This window comes from Lactuca sativa, chromosome 5, assembly GCF_002870075.4.
Source record: "Lactuca sativa cultivar Salinas chromosome 5, Lsat_Salinas_v11, whole genome shotgun sequence".
NCBI lineage: Eukaryota > Viridiplantae > Streptophyta > Magnoliopsida > Asterales > Asteraceae > Lactuca > Lactuca sativa.
In genome coordinates, this window is record NC_056627.2 from 55,082,228 (window position 1) to 55,097,347 (window position 15,120).

Consider the following 15,120-nt stretch of genomic DNA (forward strand, 5'->3'; position numbering starts at 1 on the left):
AGTGACAAGTAACTCGTTATGGGATTATATAATCTTAGAGTAGTTGGTTTGACTCTGTTGCGCAGCTTTCGTATGAGTGAAACCATTGCAGGGATAAATCTTCTACTTATCTGAGCCTTCTATCAAGTATAAGAATTCTACAACATGATTATGGTTAAGGACCTTGTTTTTGAAGGGTGCATCAAAGTCATTAGAGGAGCGAATTCTCCAACATGATTGGTCTGTTAGGAAGTCAGACCAATGCGGATTCCGACTTTTGTAGAGGTAGGAGTGATTTCCTTCGAAGGCTCGGGGTTCAATTTTCCTTTGGGAGGAAAGTTTCAGTTTGGGGCTTCAGTTGTATTCCTCAGATGGTTGTTTTCATATAGATGTTAGTAAGGAGTGATTTAGAGGAAGAAATCTAATTTAAGTGATTAGAGTTGTAACACCTGGTTTTAGATTTGCCTTACTAATTGGGGCTACAGCTCAATCATCAGTTGTCATGGGGATTAGAGCTTTGGTAAATGAAGGATTTAACCATTTCGGATGTTGTTTCTATGATTCAAGTGATCCATATATCCGATTGTGTCTTTGTGAGCCAAGGGTATGACTGTAAATGGAAGGTCTTAAGGTTTGGGTGTGTGGTTAGGAGCGTAGGACTTCTCACCACCTTTTCATGGATATAAGGTTCATTGGAAACGGACCTTGGATGAGGATGTTATGGCACTTTGAAATTATTGGCAATTTCGGTCTCTAATGGAGATACTTGGCAAAACAGTCCAAGCATCCAAAGGTGGGAAACATGTGAGTACGACTAGCGTAAGTTGGGGTACTGCCAGCATAGTGTTGGATAAGTGAAACACGGGTGCGAAAGATGTACGCCCAGCGTACAGGGAGTACTCCCAGCATACGTCCAGGATGTCCAAAACCCTAATTTTTAGGGTTGGCTCACTAGTTAAAGCACCTTAAGTCCAAGGGGGTGTGCCTCAATTTCATTCTTAGAGCCTTAAACCCTAATTTCCAGTGGTAGCTTCATCTACGAGTGTTGTGAGCTTTGTGGGCACACTATGGTGGTTTTTGGTGCATTTCAAGATATGGAAGCTCAATACAAGGTGGTGGTTTAAGGGAGGACTTGTAGATCGGGACTTCTTGCTACATTTTTAGCTCAAACAAGGTAAAAAGTTATGAGCTTGATCACTAGATGTTGTTATTTGTGAATATGTGTGTTTTTGGTCCCTTTTTGGCCTCATGAGCAAGATCTAGTGGGTAGACACCACTTCATGAGCTTTGAGTTGCTACTCTTAGCATTTCAGAGGTTATAATCCCATAAAGTTGCAATCTTTCAGGCTAGAAACCATTCATGCATGTTCTAGATGAGTATTATTGGGTTAAGTTGGTCATTAAGACCCTTTGAACCTTGCAAATGCTTAAAGGTGCCAACTTTATGCATTAAGAGCTTCATTTGGCGGTTCTCTAAAGTTTAGATGCAAAGTTCTTAACCGGTTAAGTCACAAAAGTAGTTTGGAAGTTCTGCGAGTACGCCCCGTGTAAGTCGATGTACACCACACATAAAGAGTCAATCATCCCATAGATGGTCAATGCGAGGCGAGGGTACGCCCAACGTACAAAAAAGGTACGCCCCACGTACGCCTCTGTTTGGGATTTTGGACTTTGGGCTTCGGGCTTGGGCCAACTGTTGGGGCCTAGATTCTTAGACCCTAATGGACTATCTGGTTGGTTGTGTTCTGGGCTAATTGAAGGATTTGATCATAAGATAAGGCCAAATAAGGTGTTTTTAGCCCATTTTAGAAAATTGGGCCATTAATGGTCTTGTAAGTACATGGATTTCGTTGGGCTAGTTATGGACATGTATAATGATTCAGAAAAAGTAAATGGGCTTTATGAATGGCCCATGTAAGGGTTTGGGCCAACTTTGGAAAATTGGGCCATTAGTGGGACTTTATGGATTTTGGAGTTTTGGACTTGGGCCTTTGTTAAGTGTCTTGTGGGTCAGGGGTAAAATGGTCATTTTACCCAAGTATGGATTATGGATCTTGGTATAGAACCCAATTGCTAATTGGGAGATATTTTGATATTGATAGCTTGAGGAGTTGTCAGGGCAGCAGCTAAGGGACTCTTGCAGTGGACTTCAACAGTATGAGGTGAGTTACCTTCCAGTAGAAGTGGGTCGAAGGCACCAATGTCGGCCCACTAGTAGTTGTATATAGTAGAGATGATTGTCTTTGTGATAATTGTCCGATATGCCACTATCTATTATTCTCTTTGTGCTAGTATGCTATGATATTATGTGACAGTGGTAGGTAGGGGACTAGTCCCCAGACCAGGTTGAGATATACTGGCATGGTAGGTCGGGCACCCAGATATGTCTGAAAATATGTTATGCTATGTTATTATGTAGTGGTGGAATGGGTGAAATAGTCCTCGTAACCAGTTGAAATAAATCGGAGGGTAGGTCGGGCACCCAGTTATGCTTGGCAAGGTAGGTCGAGCATCCAGATATGCTTGACAGGGGTTGGTCGGGCACCTCGGTATGCCTGACAAGGGTAGTTTGAGCACCGATATATGCTCAACAAGGTAGGTCGGGCACCCAAATATGCATGGGAGTAGTTTTATTTTATGGTATGTGGTATGATGGGGAAACTCACTAAACTTCGTGCTTACGGTTTACACTTTTTTTCAAAAGTAACGGAGCCGACATGTAACATCCCGAGTTCAGGAGTGCAATTTCAGGGTTCAAAGTGTAAATTTGAAAGAGCAACTCGGCGAGTCCATGGGTGGACTCGGCGAGTAGGGTTGCGATTCAGGTTGCGTGTTTAGTGGCCAACTCGGCGATTCGGTGGCTGGACTCAGCGAGTTGGTGCCTCTTTACCTTCCCCTTGAGTTCCAGAAGCCCTAGATTCGTGTAAGCTTTCCTTGTGAGAGATTGGAGCCTTTGTAGAGGGAATCTTGGGGAGAAATCGAATAGCAAGAAGGTTAGAGCAAGGGGCTTTGCAGAGATTCAGCTAATTCTTTAGTTGGAGCTTTCATTTGAGGTAATAATCTGCTGATTGAGCTTTTGTGCATCTAGATCTATCATTGTGGGGTTTTTGGAGCATAAATGGGGTCCATCTCAAGTTTGGTGTAATATTTGAGGTTGCTACCTCAAATCTAGGTTGTTAATAATCCAGAAAGCCATAAAGTCTATGCATAAGAGTTGTGGGTGAAGTCCTTTTGTCCCAAACCCTAACCCTAGAGTATAAAGTGCTTAGATCTACTTGTTCACGTAAAGTTTGCCACTTTATGTGATGGATGGGTTGTGGAAGGGTAGATCTATGGTTTGGATCATTTGCATGGCATGGAAAGCTTCTATATGGATTAAGATCTAGGGGTACTCAGCGAGTCACAAAGGTGTACTCGGCGAGTTGCTTGAAGATGGAAAGGAACTCGATGAGTTGGAAGAACAACTCGACGAGTTGGTTAAAGATAGCCTTGGACTTGGGGAGTCTGTTCTTGGACTCGACGAGTCTGGTCGTGAGGTCCTAACCTTCTTCTGGTTGAGCCGTGAATCGGTGAGTCATGGGAGGACTCGGTGAGTTGAGTGCGGGGGGACTCAGAGTTGTTGGACTCGGCGAGTCTCGAGGCGACTCGGCGAGTTGAGTCGCGGTTTGGAGAAGTTCTGTGCATAGGGACTCGGCGAGTCATCGGGTTGACTCGGCGAGTAGAGTCAGTTAGGTTTGACTTTGACTTTGACTTTGGCTTGGACCAAGGGTTGACCAGTTGACTTCCAGGAGGGCATTTTGGTAATTGTTGGAATTTGTTTTGAGTTCAGTGTTGGTGTTGGCTAGTGGTGGAGATTGTGTCAGTGGTCGGAGTAGTTCGGTCTTATCTTTTCAGACGGCAGTTGCGAGGTGAGTTATCCTCACTATATCGACAGGGTCTACGGCACCAAGGCCGACCCTTTATCGGATTGTGATCCGGGTATCGTTGTTATGTTATTGCTTTGCTATGTTTGCATCCTGGTAATTAGGATGGTATTATGTTAGAGACCTGGTTAAGGTCGGTATCCTGGTATATAGGATGATGACATGCTAGTGACTGGTTAGGTCAGTATCCTGGTTAGGATGATGTTATGTTATGTGATCTGCTAGATCGGCTTGATTGAATGTGAGTTGCTATATGATTGAATGTTATGTGCACATGATTGTTGGACTGGGGTTGGGTTGAGGCGGGTCCTGCTTTGTGCTGTAGGCCAACATACCCTGGGCGGACCGATTGTCCTGAAGGCCCAACGAGCGGTCCGGATAGGTTGTAGGCCCCAAGAAGGCAGACCAGACGTGCCGAGGCTCGGAGAGTGGACCAGGTCGACTGAAGGCCTAGTGCGGGCAGACCAGTCATACTGTAGACTCAGAGAGTGGAATAGGTGGATTGAAGGCCCGGTGCGGGCGGACCAATCACACTGTAGACTCGATATGTTTATGGTTAGACTCGGAGGGTGGACCAGGTTGACTAAAGGCCGGAGCGGCGGACCAGTCACACAACAGACCCAAAGTGCATGGTTGTTCTATGTTCTCTTATGATATGGCATGTTGTGCGTGTATGGTATATGTGGTTGGTATTTTTGGGGTATCTCACTAAGCTTTCGGGCTTACAGTTGTGGTTTAGTGTTTTTCAGGTTCTTCAGGAGACCGTGGCAAGGCAAAGGCGTGATCGTACCGCTCCTCATGATTATGTTTTATGATGTGGTTCTGTGAAGACTCTGATAATAATTGTATTGAAAACCTTTTTGTAATAACTTAATGAAATGGGGTTGTTTTTAAAAATTTTAAATTGTTTGAAATTTTTAGAGCGTTACACGACAGAATCACAGCGCGTCACACTATGATTTCCGCATTATGAGATCTTTAGGAGTTGTTCTCTAATAATACTTTTCCATGACATGTTTTACTTGTTTGAAATACTGGTTTTTGATTATGAAATGAGTTAACACTATGGATGTTTCGGACTACTGGTTTTATACTTACATGATTAAAAACAAACTTTTAGCTACAAATTTTGGTATATTATAGAATACAAGTGAAGCAATGATACAATGGGCCATTTTCATCATTATATGAATGAGAAATGAGGCTTTAGCTACACTTAAGTTTTACGTGTACTTATGGGCGAGCCTATTCCAACAATTGAATCGGATTAGTGGGACCCAAAGTGTCATGGGTTAGGGCTCCAACTATAACATTGATTTGGTACAAAGTGATGGAATAGTCACTATTCATGAGCCTGAAATTTAGGACACCATGGTCTAGATAGATAGAGGGAAAAAGCTCAACAATTAGGATTTTGTAACTAAGCTCATGGTCTTGCAACTTTCCTTACCACCCGATGTTTTTTGTAAAATGTCTCACTTGATCATAGTCATGCAATTCACGACGGAATGAAACGTGATTGAATTGTTGCATAGTGAAGGTACATTGGAGGAAAGACTCAAACTTGTCTATCTGGAGTGGAACAAGAAAGTTGACACCACCATGAGCTCGGTTGACTGGATGAGGGGCGGTTGATTTAGTTGTGGGGACGGACAACGACGTGAAGCAGTTGACGAGGTGAGTTTAGTTCGTTGACACAGTTCATTATTTATGTTCATAATGGGCAAGTCAAAAAGCCCACTAGTCAATGGGTCAAAAAGTCAACTGTTTGACGGGTCTAGTCAACAAGAAATTTGGTCACCAAAAATTCGCAGGAAACTCAGATTTGAATGATTCATGTAATGCCCGCATATTAGGGCTAGATAAATAAGCCCAAAAAAATGAATTTTTGATAAAATATTATTTAGGATAAATAATCTTACCCAAAGTTTTAGTATATGTGACAAGGGTTCAATACATGAAAGAACACTAAAATCAGCGTGTTGTAAAAAGTGAATTTTTGATGAATTACTTCTTAGCCTAAACAATCTAAATGAAAGTCGTCGTAGTCCTAAAACTGAGAGTGTATATATAGAGAACATCCAAATATGACGTCGTGACAGGAAGTTATGATTTTTCAAGGTTTCAGTGCAGTTGTGTTAGCACACAGAAATTGGATTTTAGATCGGTCAATTTTTACCCGAGACAATCTAAAAAAGAATTGAATATCCCATAATAAGGAGTCCAACAATATAAATATAGTACAAAATGGAGTCCATATGTAAAAATTATGAATTTTACACGGTCGCTAACAATGTAATCTTTGTACACTGTTAAATAAAAGATCGCCTAAGAATTAGCCTACAGGGTCTAGATGAAAGTTGTAGTTCTCGGAAATACCTACGCGTGAATATAGAGAAAGTCAAAAAATAGAGGTCGTACCGAAGAGATATGAATTTTTGAAGTTCCAACTCATACCTACCCCTACCACGTCTCATCGCTCACTGAAGAACATGTTCTAACATCTGAGAGGGCCGACCAGTCCATAGCACGACACGCACCTAGTCTGGGCACGACGCACACGTCCATCTTTGGCCCTATAAGTAGGTTTCAAGCCTCATTTGATTATCACACCATCCCAGCTTTCTCCCTCGAGTTTCTATCAACTTTTGTCCCATTTTCCCTTAGGTGTATGTATATGGCGAAGCCCTCAGGTCCGTGAGAGCCCTACATCTAGTAGCTAGCAGGATGGAGTTATGCCAGTGCAAATTCTAGACTTTTGTCTAAGCAATCTCTATAAGTTAAATTACACTCAACATTATTTTTGTGTAATTTATATTTAAGATTTAGCAGAAATTCCAAGTCAAAATACTAATTGATCTACGTACAAGGATGATTTCTAGACTAGATTTAGTGAGGTGTTTAAATTGAGATTTCCAAACAATATACTCTATGTACCAAACAGACCCTACCTCCGACATGATTCTACATGGATATTCCTTACTTGATAGATCTTGATGTAGACATTGAGATTAGTGAGGAATCTAGACTATCATTAGCCTCTAGGAATATAAGAATAAGAATTATTACTATGAACATAGGTCACATCAGACAAAAAAGATAAAGTACCAAGGCGAAGTTCTGCCTAAATTTTAAGGCATCCACCTTTATCAAGGGAGTGCATAGTTACTTTCATCTTACACATAGATATGAAGTATTTAGTTAACTAACTGTTAAATGTGCTTATGTGAAAAAAAGTTTTGTGCTAGATGAAATATTATAAGAGGATTTTTATACGATTTATTGTATATGTATTTTCTTACCTATAGTATATTGGCTAGTAATGGGTAATGAGGGAGGAATAGAATAATGAGGGAGATTGTTGATGAGAGATAAAAATAATAATAAAAGGCCTTAACTTACTAGTACTATTGTAATAAGAGTTGTAGTCATCTAACAAGAGTATATATCATGAACACCAGATTATTTGATGACAGTCTCGTAGAACATAGACAGTTTTATATCACGTAGGTGATGGACCTGTGCCCATTTAATGTACTCTACTTCCTACTGACACGTATTGCGGAGAAATCCATGTAACAGTACTGTCAGTAACAATGATTAAAATAATCCTAAGTATAGATCCTTAGGAATTAATATATAAATAAACCTACTGACATGTATTGTGGATAAATCCCCATAATAATTTTGTCACCAATGATGATTAAAATAACCCTTAGGATAGATCCTTAGGGAAGAATAAAGAAGAAAACGGGGATCGGCAATTGGTTAATTTTTTGATAATAAACATATTAACTATATTATTGTGGGTTGAAAACCCTATGTACTCACTAGGTTCCTTAACCCGACCCACTCTGCCTCTTTGTATCATAGGTTGTAATATAAAGTTACTTGAATGAAGAGAGATTCAAGGAGATGTAGATTGACAGTCTAAGATATTGTAAGGCATGCTTATGATTGTGTTTCGTATCAGTTGTGACATACTAAGATTTTATAAATCAATGAAAAAAACATTTCTTCGTAAATACTTTTATGGAACCAAACTCCACATTTATAAATAAACTATGTTTAAATAAGCATAAATAAAAAGTTTAAAATGGTAGTCAAAATTGGGATGTCAAAATTCACAAGTTATTGTCCAATCCAAAATGACCACAAATGCACACAATTTCACTTTATAAGAACAAAATCAACAATTAAAGAATATGAAGGATTTTATTGAATCGTTGTGTGGAATCTTACAATTTGTGATGATATCGTCATCTCCTTCCTCCCCAAGCTTACCTACAATAATAATTAATCACCAAAAACCAAAAAAATTGTGAAATATTTGGACCTAGGGTTTCTAGAAATCCCCAAATCCACTGTTAAAGTGTAAGAAATTTGTATGTGTGGTGTAACTTCTTAAGATTATAAGAGAAAAAAATCAAACCTTTAAGATTTTGAGCAATAATCGGTGAAGAATCAAGGGGTTCTGAAGAAAAACCAGACCTTGGGGTTTCTTAGGGGAGAGAAACTTTTTTGGGAAGTGTTTGTGAAGGAATTAGGCAAACACCTGATTTTAATAGAAATTTTTTTTTGTTAGGGCGTGAACACAACCCATGTCGATATAGGAAAAAACAACATGACCCGTGTTGGGTGATAGGAAATCATTTCACCATCGAACCTTAGAAAACGACCCATCTCAATACGAACTGAGTCAACACGGGCCGTGTTCGTGTGGTTTTTTCTGGTATGAATTATCAACATTTTTATAACATGCCTTGTGTCAATATGAACTAAATGAACACGAACCATGTTGGTGACATTTTTACTATTTTGCTTGTGTTGAATTTCTTGTCCAAAAGGGAGATGGCCCATGTTCCTCTATTTTGCCAATGCCAAATTTTGGAACCTCGAAATCCCAAATCATCTCGAAAAATGATTTTTGTAACCCCAAGATTTGTTTTTAAGGTTAAGAAGATGTTGTAATACATTTGGAACATTGAAAATTAAAAACTTCCAAGAAACGAAAATGTTTTGAAGGAAAAGACGAAAATAACCGCATGTTGCCTTAAGGTACATATTTTTAAGTTTTGAGACATTATGTGTCACCCCATACTTTTTTAGTTGCATAAATCAGTCCCACGGTCACTTATGAGAGCTTTTGGATTGCGAAACTAGGAAAAAATATGTACCTTAAGAAAATCCACAACAACTTTGGAATCAATAGTATGCTTGGCCTTGGCCTCCACTCACTTAGACATATAGTCCACTGCCAACAAGATATATGAAAAACTAAAAGAGGGCAGAAACGGTCCCATCAAGTATATACCCCACACATCAAATATTCACAGACTAAGATAGGGGTAAGTGTCATCTGATTCCTATAACCTATGGACCTAGATTCTTGGCATTTATCACAATGTGCACATAGCACATAAGAATCATGAAAAATGGTAGGCCAATAAAATCCGTTATCTAAAACTTTCTAACTTTCCTTCGGCGTCCAAAATGACCTCCACAAGCATTGGAATGACAAAAGTTAAGTATGTATTGTACCTAATTTTCCTCAAGACAACTTCAGATCATTTGGTCTGCAAAATACTTCCAAAGGTATGGCTCATCCCACACATACCTCTTTGCCTCCTTCTTGATCTAGCCCTTTTGCCAACATGTCGATTCCAGTGGAAATTTGTTTGTAACCAAGTAATTAACAATAAACACATACCATGGTGCTTCTTTGGTCACGAACAACTGTTCATCCGTAAATATGTCACGGGTTGGTGTGGCATCTTTGAGCGATACGATATGGCTAAAGTGATCCGCAACCAAGTTCTCCTTCAAACTTCTGTCCTTAATCTATATATATTACACACTTTAAAAATCACCATACAACGTATTAACCTCAGCTTCGAATCTTTCTTGGTTAGTAAGTGATTTATAGCTGCATGGTCCGAATAGATGACCACCTTAGTGCCGAGGAGATATTGTCAAAAATTCTGTAGTGCAAAGAAAATAGCAAGCAACTCTTTTTATGTTGTAGTATAGTTTCTTTGTGCACTATCATGGGTCTTTGATGCATAGTAAATGACATTATGAGCTCATTCCACCATGTGCCCTAAAACCGCCCCAACCGCGGTATTCCTAGCATCACACATGATCTCGAATGGAAGATCCCAATTTGGCAGTTGAACGATGGGGGGAGGATGTCAACAAGTCATTCAAATGATCATATGCACTTTTACATGCATCAATATACTCAAACTTGGCCTCTTTTTGTAGAAGTTGGCACGCCGGTATTGTAATCTGGGAAAAGTATTTTATAAAACACTGATAGAGACCTGCATGGCCAAGAAAAAGAACGCACTTCCCGAACATTTATCGGGTATGGTAAACTCTTAATGGCATCAATCTTGGCTTTGTCAACTTCCATGCCTTTTGTGACACTATTTGTCCAAGTATCAATCCCTTTTCAACCATAAAATGACATTTTTCATAATTAAGGACTAGGTTTATGTCAATGCACATTTGTAAGATTTTGGTGAGATTTTGCAAATATTCATCAAAAGAATCTCCATAAACTGTGAAATCATCCATGAACACCTCTATGATATTTTCAACATATTATGAAAATACGCTCACCATGCACCTTAGAAAAGTTTCGGGTGCATTGCACAAACCAAAGGGCAAGCATCTATATGCAAAAGTACCAAAAGGATATGTAAATGTAGTTTTCACTTGGTCTTCCTATTGGAATAGGTGTCTAAGCCCATAATCATAATTGGTATGTATTTATTTGATTGCAGCATGGTCCTTTTGGGTTGCCTTCACTCATGCAACTTGACAAGATAACTAGTGGAGATAGTAGAATATATTATTTGAAATAATAAATTTGTACTGAAAATGATTTTATTAATATATTTTAAGATTAACATATTGTTTGGAAATCATATTATTAATTAGTGATTCATCAGAAATTAATATGAGATTAATTTTGGGATTAAAGGAACTGATTAAAAACGGAAGGGTTGTTTTGCATATCGATGATAGTTGTAACACTGGGCTATTAGACTCCTTAATTAGGAGTGGACGAAATCATATAGAGAGGCCTTGTATATTCGTCTAAGGCTTGCTAAATAAGAGTCCATGGGCTGCTTAAGCCTTAAGCAGGAATTAGGGTTTCGTCCAGAAACCCTAGCAACCCATAGCTATATAAGGAACCCCACCTCATGGGATTTTCGGCCAATGCTTGTGTATTAGATACCCTAGCCATTTTCCTTGTCTCTCCTCTCATCTTGTTGCATTTAGTGTTTATGAACCATTAGAGGTGCAACATTTAGGGTATTAAGCTTTCAAGAGTCAAGGATCGTTAGGATTGACTTGTTATTACTACATAACAAGTGAGGTAATCTTCTAACCCTAATTTTCTATGGAATTCAAAAATTGTATGCTAGATTTAGGGTTATTGCTTTGGTATTCAATTTTCATGTTCAATTAGTGAAAAACTTAGATACAAAGCAATTACGATTGCATGATCACATAGGAATGTAGATATGCTCATAACCCAATAGTGGTATCAGAGGCTAGGATGTTTTTCAATTGAATTGATGCAATAGTGAATTTACCAAAGAAAAAAAATCATTTTTTTTGTTGTCTGATCTTGTAACTCGACGAGTTCATTTATGAACTCGATGAGTTCATTGTCCAAATCGACGATTGGACTCCTCAGTTCCCTATTTTTTTTATTTTCAGATCTCGTTTTAATTGGGGTAATCACCATAATTCGGTTTTACTACCTAAAATCAAATCTTTGAATGGTATTATGATATCCTTATCATTATTAAAAGATTTGGTTGAATTTGGATAATGATAAGATTATTTTGATTTAAAATTTAAGCTAGTATTTTTCAAAAGTTTTAAAAATACACCATTTTGATTTTATAATTAAATTTGAAATTAAAAGTTTAATTTTTGAAAAATTTAAATGGAAAACTCTAGATCATATCCTTATGGATTTTATTAATATTTTAATTAAAAAATTAATTAAAATACAATTGAGAAATTCATACATGGTTTAAATTTAACTAAATTAAAAGTTTAATTTATTAAAGGATTAAACCACTTAGTATTTTAAATGTTTAAAATACACCCTTATACTATATAAAAACTAAAAGTCTAATATATTATATATGTATAAGAAAAGTCAGTATTACCGTTAGTAGACCTCATTCACGAAGCTAGTCTATAAGGGGTGTTTAAGGAAGTGGCCTGTAAAATGAGCGACATTAGGTATACACTCTTACCCACCACACTCTTGACTAGTGGAGGGTCATTAGCCGAACAAGTTTGATAGGAAACTCAATCCTTATTAAAAGTGTAATGAATTATAAAGTAACTAAACACTTTGTTACTTTAGGAAAAATTTGAATTTGATGCTAACCCATGAAATTGCACATTGCACCTTATTGGTCGTTAGAGGAGCATGTGTGGTTAACCGGCACACTAATATGGGACCAAATTCTTGGCAATGGGTTTCTCGTAAATTATCATGGATTAATGGAGCATGTGTGGTTAACTGGCACATTGATTAGGTCATAAATGACATCGAGTGTACCAAGCTAATTTGCATGGTTATTCACATCTCGTTTGTGAACCTCGGCATCCCAGTCAGAAAGTGAGAGCATAATCGAGATTCAACATGCCATTGAAAACTTCAATGAGTCTCAAAAAATCTAGGAATTTCATCTAAAACTTAATTCTTTTAAAATTTCGTTTTCGTAGTGGAATTGGTAACTCGTCAGTTACCTACCTTCAAATAATTTACAATTATATTACGACATCCCTCTTCTGAATTGTAAATTATTGTGTTGGGTCCTAGCCTTAATATTTCATTTGGGAGTTATATTAGGGATCTAAATCAAGTAACTTGAATTTTCTCCTTTTTGTAGATGTCTAGTTCTGACAACTATGGTCTTCCTCAATCCTTTGGAAAAGGTTTTCCATTTGAAGATGATCTTCCACGTAACGACCAAAGTGAAAGAGCATTACCTTCTTCGTGCATTGGTGGAACTGGAAATCATACTTTTCTTCCTCCACCTCCTCCAGTGATTCTCCCTGACCCAAGTTTTCGTCGACTTGAAAGTTCAAGATCACTCAAGCACAATTGGGATGCAAACACCAAGATGGAAATTATGTGTGTGCACACGTCCTAAAGCTGAAGACGTACATCAACAGACTGGGAATGTTGGGTGTCGTTTTCCCAAGGAAGCTAGCTGTTGACTTGGTTCTTCAATCGCTTCCTGAGTCATATAGTCAGTTCCTTATGGACCACTACATGACTGATCATGATGTGACCTTAATCGATCTAACATATTTGTTAATTGCTGCTGAAGAAGCAATGCTTTGGCACATTGGTCAAGGAAATCTGTTTGGAGGATCTGTTTCCCAAAGTTCCATGGACATTGGTCATGGCAATGGTGATAGTCACAAAATGATTTCTTCACCTAAGGGAGCAAGGTCAAAAAGTTTGACCGCAAGAGAAAGACCAATTCTGAGATAGTTTCACGTGTCACTCTTAAAGAGACCATCTGTTTCTACTACCTATTGAAGGGGCATTGTAAGCGAAGCTGCCGAGACTACCTAAGAGATTTAGAGATGATAATGTCAAATTGTATGACTTTGCTTTAGGTACGTCCACTATCTAACTCCATTAAGTTCATATTTATAGATTCTTATTACATGATGTGTTAACCACATTTTGATGTTCTATAGGATTGAAGACTAAGAAGGAAGCTTATAAGAGGAGTAAGCTAATTATGATATGAAGAAATGGATTTCGGTCACATGGTTCAATGATCAGGATTCGGAGCTGCTAATTAGGAGTTATGATAGATTGTTTAGGAATATTCCAAAAACATACTTTTCATGTGTATTTGCATTGTAAGGACAAGTTTTTCGACACATTATCAATAAAGTAAATTTTTTTGGTTTATCTTATTTACTTTATGATTACTTGCAATGGCATTTATGAAAATTGTTGTTTATATTTCTATTAATAGCAATGTTGAAAATGGATTTGATTCTTATCGCTTGTGGAAATGTCATGATTTACCAAGTGAGGAAGGATTCCCATTACCCAAGTTTCAATTGGATAGAAGCTTGGAATATTACAATTCGAACTGTGTGATGGATGAGAATCTTGATCTTTGGAAAATTGAGATTAAATCCCTGTTCATATGTATATGTGAGTCAAGTGAAGGACTAAAGGATCTAGTACACATTGATGTGGACTAGTCAGATCCACGACAAAGGACCATAAGCCCATTCGTCATGACTTACTGTTAGTTCAGTAAATATAGTTATGCTTATAAGATTAAGTATAATTATGATACCTTGAAAAGTTTCAAAGTATAGCAGAATGAATAAGAAGAATACATTGGGCAAATAGATAAAAGTTTCTCCAATGTGAAAAGAAAGGAGAATACTTTAGTATCGTATTTTATGACCATCCTAATGATTATGGAATCATGTCAAAATTGATCCGCTAAGGATATCTTAGTGAATTTATATGACTAAGAAGAGGAATCAGATATTGTTGAAATGGTTAAATCAAGAAGATGAGCCATACTTCGTTCCAAAAACAAGTGTTAGAGTCATACTCTAGTTACTCCAAGTTGTACCTTGAGTAATATGTTCTAAGTAGGTTTATAACACCTCATGAAATGTAGAGTAGACATATTTTCTTGTTCTAACACATTTGAAATTGGTAGTTGTTATGTTTTGGTTAAAACAAAGACCAACTAAGACCAATTATATGAAGTGTTTTCTTGATAAGAACCCACACTAACTCTTGAATATTTTTTTGTCAAGGAATGTTCCTTGATAGATAATCTTATATGTCAAGAGTTCAGTGGGAGTCTTAATGGTCTTGAATAGTTTTAGGAACTAATCAAGAATAAACCTTTTAGTTATCACTAGCGCATGACTTGAAGTTGATAACCTATCGTGTTGACATATTCTTGTTTTTGTGCCCATTCCAGTTAAGTTGACTATGCATGTGAGTTCTATGAGTTCTCATTTGACTGCATAAGGCAAAGCACCTTGCTCAGTGAAAGTACATTGATCTGTATGGGTGAGTTGCTCAATAACTTGGAAGCACTAGTAGGCCCTCATGCTACCGGATGGCAAGAAATTAAGATTAAGCAAGTTCAGTCCATATGAGTTTGAATTTGTTATA